Genomic DNA, 8,597 nt, shown 5'->3' on the forward strand with positions numbered 1-8,597 from the left:
GTCCGCCTGCCGATGCAGGGGAACCGGGTTCGCGCCCCGGTCTGGGAGGATCCCACATGCCGCGGAGCGGCTGGGCCCGTGGGCCATGGCCGCTGGGCCTGCGCGTCCGGAGCCTGTGCTCCGCAACGGGAGAGGCCACAACAGAGGGAAGCCCGCATACCACAAAAAAAAAAAAAAAAAAGGAAATTCTACAGTATGTGACAAGCTGGATGAACCTTGAGGACATAATACTGAGTGAAATAAGCCAGTCACAGAAAGACAAATATCTCTTTTCTTTAAGGCCCTTTGTGACAGGTTCATGCCCTTGCAACCAGAAGTTTCCTGACTAATTCATTCTTGCATTTGTGAGCCTTTGACCTTCATTGCCTTCCCATCTGCAAAACTCCCAAGATGTCAGAGCTCAAAGGAGCACTAGAGACCACAGGCTGACCCTCCTGTTAGTGAAACCAAGGTCCCAGGAAGAAAAAAGAACTCATTCAAGGTTACATGGTAAGTTGTTTTCTGCCCAAACAGAAAAAGAGCTTGAACTCACTGGCCAGCAGCCTGGACTGTGCCGCGGGCCTCAGCCATGGCATTGGAGCGCTGAGTGGCTATCGATCTGTTGCTTTCGGATGCATCACCAGACAGGATTGCCGCCACCCCACAAGCACTTGTGCAGCCGAGGGAGAGCTCCAGGATGGGCCCAGGCCAGGCTGGGGGAGGGCGTCAAGTGCTGCTGTTTCTGCTGTTCCAGACCCTGTGGCCCCTGTCGGGAGAGGGTGGCCATGATCGAGACCAGGGTTGCCATTTACTGAGCGCTCACTATGTGCCAGGCAGCATCTTCAACCATAGCAGCAGCTGTATGTACATTTGCCTTCATATGGAAGACTTGCCACGTCCATATAAAGGAAGTACTATGGGAATCCCCATTTCACCAGAGAGGAAACAGGCCCAGAGAAGTTAGGGAACTTTCTGATAGTCACACTGTAATTGAGCCACCTGCTTGGATTAACTCAGGCTGGCCTGACTCCAGAGCCCATGGTCTCACCCTTTGCATCAGGGGAGATGAACTCAGATGCTGACAAGGGGTCAGGCAGGCCCGTGGCTGAGTGGACGGGAGTACACCTCTGCTCCCCAGCTCTGGCCCGGGGCGGCCAATTCAAGGCAGACTTGTCAAAGCATCCAGCTTTTCAAGAGAAGCCAGAAACCTGGATTTTTATATGAAACTTCTCTATTTTTAAGTGTTGGCAACAAATTCAGATTAAAAAAAACAACACTGTGCAAGCCAACCAAAAGCACATTTGCAAGCCTGTGGATTGCAGCTTTTCTGCTCCACTCTACTCTTGTGTGGCTGGAGAACGATATTCTTACCCACGGGGGTCTCTGTCCATCCCCTGGTGGGAGAACTGATATTGTTAGACCCTGCCCCTGCCCGGACCCACACTCATTCGCTCTCAAATATGCCTCAAAGGCGAAGCACCAGAAGTGGGGGCTGGGTGGGAGCCGAGACAGCAGAAGAGACTTACTATTCAATTTTACAGGTGAGGGCGGAAGACCAAGTGAGGCAATGTAAATGGTCGACATCCTACAATAACTCAGCGAAAGAGCAGCTGGGACTAGATCTGAGGTCCTTCTGAGCCACAGGTGAGGTGCTCTTATCACCATATTACCCAGCTGATGGCCATTTGCCTAGAAAGAGGAAACACCTGGATTCTGGAAATGACAGACTTCCAGCCTTGCTCATAATGATAATACTAAGGAGTTTACTGAACGTTTCTGGGACTCAGTTTCCTCATCTGTAAAATGAGGGTAGTAACCACCTCTCAGGATAAGAGTGAAGAGCAAATGAAGTACAGAATGTGGGAGTGCCTGGCACACAATAAGCCTTTTTCTTCCCGATCTGTCCAGGACAGTGCCAAGAACCAGGAGGCAAGGGGAAGACCTCGTTCATGCCCTTCACTCTCGGTATAGTTCTTACTGCCTTCACTCAGACTCTTCACTTGTATTCAGTCCACACTGAAGGCAGGCAGTGTCCCCTCTAATCGATTCTGACAGAATCGATTAGAGGGGAAAGCGATGGGGAACTGGCCGTGCATCAGGGCTGTGTCGCTGTGAAGATGGGCCCAAGATCACAAGCCAACTGGCCTCAGTGGCCTCTGGGGGCAGGGCTGGGCCATAGCACACGATGCCCTGGGTGCTCCTCAGAAAGAGGCTCGACGCGTTTCCTGCCTCCCATGGAGCAAGGAGGGTCCCTGGCGGGCATTCGTGGAGGTTTCAGGCTTGTGGACTTGATGCCGACGCTGCCCGGAGGTGGGGACTCCTGCTGATTCTCTGATCCAGACAGGTTGTGCCCCGACACACGCTGCCACTCCGGTCTCTCACCGGAGATGTGACGAATTGATCATGACACCCTTTCTTTCTCAATGTGATGCCCCAAGCAGCCTCAGCCAATGCAGGAAGCTGACATGTGAGGGGAAATCTGCTTGTCTTTCCTGATCCCGTTGAAGTGCCCTTGTCTTAGAGCAAGGGGGAGACAGGCCCAGAGAGAGCAGAGACTTCATCCAAGGTCACCTAGCATGTTCATGTCAGGCTGGGCATCCCAGCTGCCTTGTGCAGCCCAGAGCATGGGGCTGAGGCTGCTCAGTAGGGCAAGTGTCCTGCGGCCTCATCTACGTGCCCCAAGCTCAAGATCTGCATTCTCACCTGCGTTCCCCACCAGGAAGCTGCAGCTCTGCAAGCATGTCGCGAGTCAACCCTGCCGTAATCCTTGGACAAGTCCTTCCGCTTCTCTGGGGCTCAGTTTTCTCCTCTGTCACATAGGGTATTGGCTGTGCCCCAGGCCTGTGAATCCCCAGTGCCCAGTCCCTGAAGGATAAGGGGTTGCGTGCTCCCCACCTCCCCAAGCAGGGCACTGAGCTGAAAATGCTCACAACCCCTTCTGCGCACTGCATCTGGAGCTGGGGTCTGTGCGCCGGGCATGCACTGATGCACGATGACTCGCCAGAGCGGAGTCTGTCCCCTTCCGCCTAGTCCTCGGGGACAGGGGTGGGGCTGCACCTGCTTCATCTCCAGGTCACCAGCCCTCAGCCCTGGGCCTGGCACAGAGGAGGAGAGTGAGTGAATGAATGGGTGGATGGATGAATAATATCCTAACAGCAGTGCTCATCCAGCCCCCTCCGTGTGCCAATCTCCCTGCACGCATCATGGCTCATCCTGGCGGCCTCCTTGTGCTGTGGAGGGAGCCACACCCCCTCCCCATCATCTGTTCACTATGCGCACACGCCCTTCTCTCCAAGCCGTGGTTCCCAGAGACCCCCAGAGCTCAGAGCTGTCCCTGAGACCCTGACCCAGGCCCGGCCAAGGCAGCCACCCCCAAGCTTCCCTCAGGCATTAGCGGCCTCACCCTGCATCCTTGGCCTGGCAGGACTGGGGAGTCTCATCTCCTCAGCCATGGGATCAGCCCCTAACAGAATGATCAGCCCTTGGCCTCCCCGTGTCTGCTCAGCTTGGCGTGTCTTTGAGGTTCTCAACCCATCACCTGGCCTCAGAAACAGCCTCTGGACCTGAGGGTCTCCACAAGGCTTTGTACTGACTTACCCCGACCTCAGCAGGAATGATCAAGGTTGAGCCACATGGGCCTCAGAGGGCAGGGCTGAGACCCGTGGGGTGAAGCTATGGGAGGCAGATCTAAAATCTCAGTATGAGGTAGAACTTACAGTTAAAGCTGCCCGGAATGGAATGGGCTCTTTGTAAGTAGTGAGTTCTCCGTTCTTAGAGGTATGCAAGTAAAACCTAGGCAGCTTAATGGGGCTAACAGAGATATCCACCAGGAGAGTAGCTTCACTAGGTGGTTGTGAAGTTCTCTTCCAGTTCTTTGACCACAAATCTCCTTTTTTCTAGGACTTTCTCCTCAAACCACCCCCTCAAGACAGACACAAGCAATAGCAGACCCAATTCAGGGCAGAGGAAAGGGGGGTCCAGAGGCTAAAGGAAAGTTGTTTGTGAACACACAGCTGGGCTCAGAACCAGGGATTCTGGAACGCAGCTGCCTTTTTGCAGGGGCTTAACTGGTCCTCCCTGGATCAAGTCCAAGGCTGATGCGGGATCCTAATCTCCAAGAGATTCCCCCGATGGTGCTGGGTGTGAGGGCCAGGGAAAGCAATGGGCGTGGGGACTGTGGACTCTGGGTTCAAATTGGCAATATGTGGGGCTAGCTGGGGGACAGGCAGCTTTTCAGGGGCCCAATGCCATGGACCTCTGAAGGCCTCTACTCCCACCCCTACGAGGAGGACGGGAGGAAGCATAGCCCAGAACTCTCTGGCACCTGCTTCCTCTCACGGGCTCCACAGAGCTCACACTCATCTGTCTCTCTCACACGCTCCGCGCCGGGACAGACACAGCAGCACCCACATCCAAACCACTCACACACATCAGACGCGCACACACGTTGGGCACAGGGACACGCACACGGAGACAGAGACACACCCTCCCGGAGCCACGCAGACACCCACGTGCATGCAGGCACAAACGTGTGCCCCTGGGCTGGGGAAGGTGGGCAGGCCGGGGGTTGTGCGCTGGGTCCTAGTTCTGGAAGTCCTGATTGTGTGGAAGCCGTTTCCTGCCTCTCCCCATGACTGACTCCCCATCCGGGGCCAGCAGGGCTGGGGTCTGCAGGGAGGCGGCAGAGCAATTCAGCAGGCTCTCAAGTCAGCTAATCTGCGTTCAAGCTTTAGCTCTACCTCCTTCTAGCTCTGTGACCTTGGCAAGTCATTGGACCTCTCTGAGCCTCAGCTTCCTCATCTGGAGAATGGGCATAAACATAGTACCGCTTAGATCCAGTCATCTCTGTAGCCTGCAGGCCTGGCACATAGTGGTGTGGAGTAAATGGAGATATTGCTGTTGGTTCAGGGCAGAGGCTCAGCTACCAAACGGCCACTCACTCCTTGCAGCCCCGCATATGGTGAGGGCCGTTATTCATTAGCTGTCATTTCCACGTCTCCTTCAGGAGGCTACCTGAGGTCTGAACCCATGTGTCTCCCTTGCAGGGCCCCAAGACTGCGAATGTGTGTTCCCCACCTGGTGAAGACAGCTCCCAAGCCCCTGGCAAAGGTGGGGCTCGGCCTGGGGGGCTAGGAGAGGGATGTCTCCAGAAACAGTCTTTGATATTGAACAGTGAGCAGCCCCTCCGCTAGAACCTGAACTAGACTCCTAGCAATTTCATACCATTGCATTCTAGAACCATGGACTGCAAAATCCAGAGGCTTTGCCAGCGTATGTTAGACTCTCAAGGATCTCAAAGCACAAATCTCAGAATCTTAGAGCTGTAAGGAGGCCTAGTAGATATCTGGTCCAGCTGCCTCACTCCTGGGGTGGGATCCCAAACACGGAGCCTCCGAGCGGGAAGAGAAAGTTGAGTCCATTCTAGTCCAATTTGACAGAAGTGGCAACTGAGGCTCAGAGAGGGTGAGCCACTGGTGCGAGGTTGCACAGCAAGATAGTGGAAGTGTTGAGACCAGAACCCTGGTCCTGGCCTCACAGGCTTAGACTTGGCCCATCTATGGAGGCCTGGAGGAGGTGGGGGAAGACGGAGGAGGAAACATTTGGACCAAAGCAAGGATTTTCCAGAGACTGTTTTTGAAAAATCAGACCAAAAAGAAAAATGGGAAAGGGTGCTGGCTTCCCTTTATTTTCTGCCTTGTCTTCCTCTGGGCACTCATTCTCTGCAGCTCTCAGCCGGCCCCCAGCTCCGCTCACAAGCTGCTTCCAACCGCCCACAGGCTTCCTAAAATGGTCTCTGCAAGCTAATTCCAGAGGGTGAATGGCAGAGAGCAGGCCTGGGGGGTGGCGGGCGGGGTGGGGGCGCGCCTCCTTAGCTAGCGCCGGCGCAGGGAGTCTCCTTGGGCAGGCGCAGAGCTGGCTGCCCCCACTCCCAGCCCTCTCCCCAGATGCTTCAGCCCTTGCCCGCCCTGCAGGGGAGTAGGGATGGGGTCCAGTGCCCACCACTCACTGTCTGAGCTCTCAGAATAGGCTATTTATTTTTGCTTCTTAAAAAATTAATTTTTAAAACTCTGTATGTAATAATACATATGTAATAATAAATATGCAGTAATATATATTTATCGTATAATAATTGGGAAAGTGTAAAGAAGAAAATTAAGATCACCTGTAATCAACTTCTGTCAGTGAAACAACCGTTAACATCTAAACATATATCCTTCCAGACTTTGGATCAAGCACATATTATAGAAAGAAGGGCTGATTTCAGTACATAATGTTCTAAAACCTGTTTTTTCTTCCAATCATATATTCACAAACATCCGTCCTAGTCAACAATTGAACTTCTACAGCTTGATTTTTAGTGGCTGCATAGCATGCTGCATATGACTACACCACACTTTACTCAACCAATCCCCAGTGCTGAAAATTTTAGCTTTTGTCCCTTTTTCTTCCCCCATGAGAAGAAACGAATCATTGATTCTTGTAGTTAAATCTTTGTGTTTATCCTAATTATTTCCTTAGGACAATGTTCTGGAATTGGAACGACTGGTCAAAGGATTTACACTTTTTAAAAAAAGATAAAAGCAAAATTATAACTCTATGCTCTCTTCCTACAATGAACGTGTGATAAAGAAAAAGTAGAAAATACAAATGAAGAAGAAACTTCTTGGGCTTCCCTGCTGGCGCAGTGGTTGAGAGTCCGCCTGCCGATGCAGGGGACGCGGGTTCGTGCCCCGGTCCGGGAGGATCCCGCATGCCGCGGAGCGGCTGGGCCCGTGAGCCATGGCTGCTGAGCCTGCGCGTCCGGAGCCTGCGCTCCGCAACGGGAGAGGCCACAACAGTGAGAGGCCCGCGTACCGCAAAAAAAAAACAGAACGAAAAACTCCTTAAGTTCCCCTGATTCTTACCACCAAACTGCGGTTAAGAATTTTGCTGTAAAACACTAGGCTTTTTCATATGCGTGCACGCACGTGTGTGTGTGTGTGTGTGTATACACACACACATATAAATAATGTGATTCCACTGAACATGCTGTTTAGTAAAATTCTGACTATTTGTTCATGTCAGTAAAGTTACATTCACAGCGTCACTTGTATCGGCCACATAGTATTTCATTGTAGGTATGTACCCCGGCATAACCGCTTTCCTACTTCTGGGGAGCAGATTTCTGATTTTGCTCCAGTATGAACAGTTCTGTAATGAACATGCTTGGAGAAGCATCTTTGCTTCTCGTCCACATCCATTCTTAGGCTCGATAGTAGTGAACTTGCTGGGTCAAGGGCTTTGTGTCCTTGATATTGCATCATTTCTGACCATAACTCCAAACACCAAGCTGGCACAGAGGCTTGACCAGGCTCTGCTGGGGGCTACAGGGAAGGCCCTGCGATCTGTAGAACAGGCAGGCCTCCTCTCTTGGGTGGCTGCCTCTCCTCTCCTCCTCCCCCTCCCTCCTCCCTCCCTCCCTCCTCCTCCCCCACCTCTCTTTCTCCCTCTCTTTCCTGTTGGCTCTAAGCTTGCCTTTTTCTCAGATGGCTCTTTCCTCTCCCAAGTCTGAACAGAGCGAGACCCCCAGAGAACAGAGCAGTGCCATGAGGGATGGAGGGGCACCGAACGAGGAGAGGAAGTCCTGGGCTGGTCTGGTCCCCAGCAGCCAGGAAGCTCTAGGCAGAGCCCCCTCCACGCTCTCTCGCCTTGTTCTGCCCCATTGTCCAGGGCTGGCTCCTGACCCTTCCTGCTCTGAGCACCTCAGCTAGGCAGTGTCACCTCCCTTCTGTGTTGGCCACCCCCATTCTCTCCTCTGCCCAGGGTGACCTTCAGCCTCTGGTGGAGCTCAGCCCCCTTCATACACCCCTCAGGCCTGCCCCGCGGGCCCCCCATGCCCTGCAAGGCCAGCAGCTCCCATCCGCCCTACTGTCTCTTAGCACCAACTGCCAACTGGCAGTATCCTGGCTGCATCTTTCCTCTCCTCAGAGCAATGGTGACATGTCACACTCGCTCTCCAGCTGTCCACAGTCTCAGATGAGTGGGGAGCTGGAGGCACAGAGAGGGGCACATTGACCCTGCCTCCTGTTATTATGCCCATTTTATAGATGGAGAAAGTGAGGTACAGAGAGGTTAAGGACCTGGCCCAAGATCTCATAGCCAGCAGGTAGCAGAGCTGGATTTAGAGCCCACGCCTGTCACCCAGAGCCAACCAAACAGTAATCAGGCTTTATATCATCTGAGCTCTGTGAAACCCTCAAGTCCGTCCTGGGCTCCCCAAAACCTTTCTTTCTCTGCCCTAGACCTTGGAACCCACCCCTTGTCTGGGCCAGAGAGAGGAAATCTGTAAGCCACCCATTTCCATCCAATGCAGTATGCTCCCTGAAGGCAGCTTTGTCTGTCTCACTCCCTGGCATTTCCAGTGCCTAGAATAAGTGCTTGCAGCGTAGTAATTGCTCAATAAATCTTTGCTGAACAAGATTTACCCTGAGAAGAGGCGCTGTTTTGATGAAGTGGTGCCATCGCAGGCATGCAGTGCAGTTAAGAGAGAGAGGCCTGGAGCCAGGCTGCCTGATCCAGTCCTCCCTGTGTGACACTGGACAAGTCACTCCACATCTCTGAGCTTCACTCTCCCCACC

Source organism: Physeter macrocephalus, unplaced genomic scaffold (genome assembly GCF_002837175.3).
Source record: "Physeter macrocephalus isolate SW-GA unplaced genomic scaffold, ASM283717v5 random_354, whole genome shotgun sequence".
NCBI lineage: Eukaryota > Metazoa > Chordata > Mammalia > Artiodactyla > Physeteridae > Physeter > Physeter macrocephalus.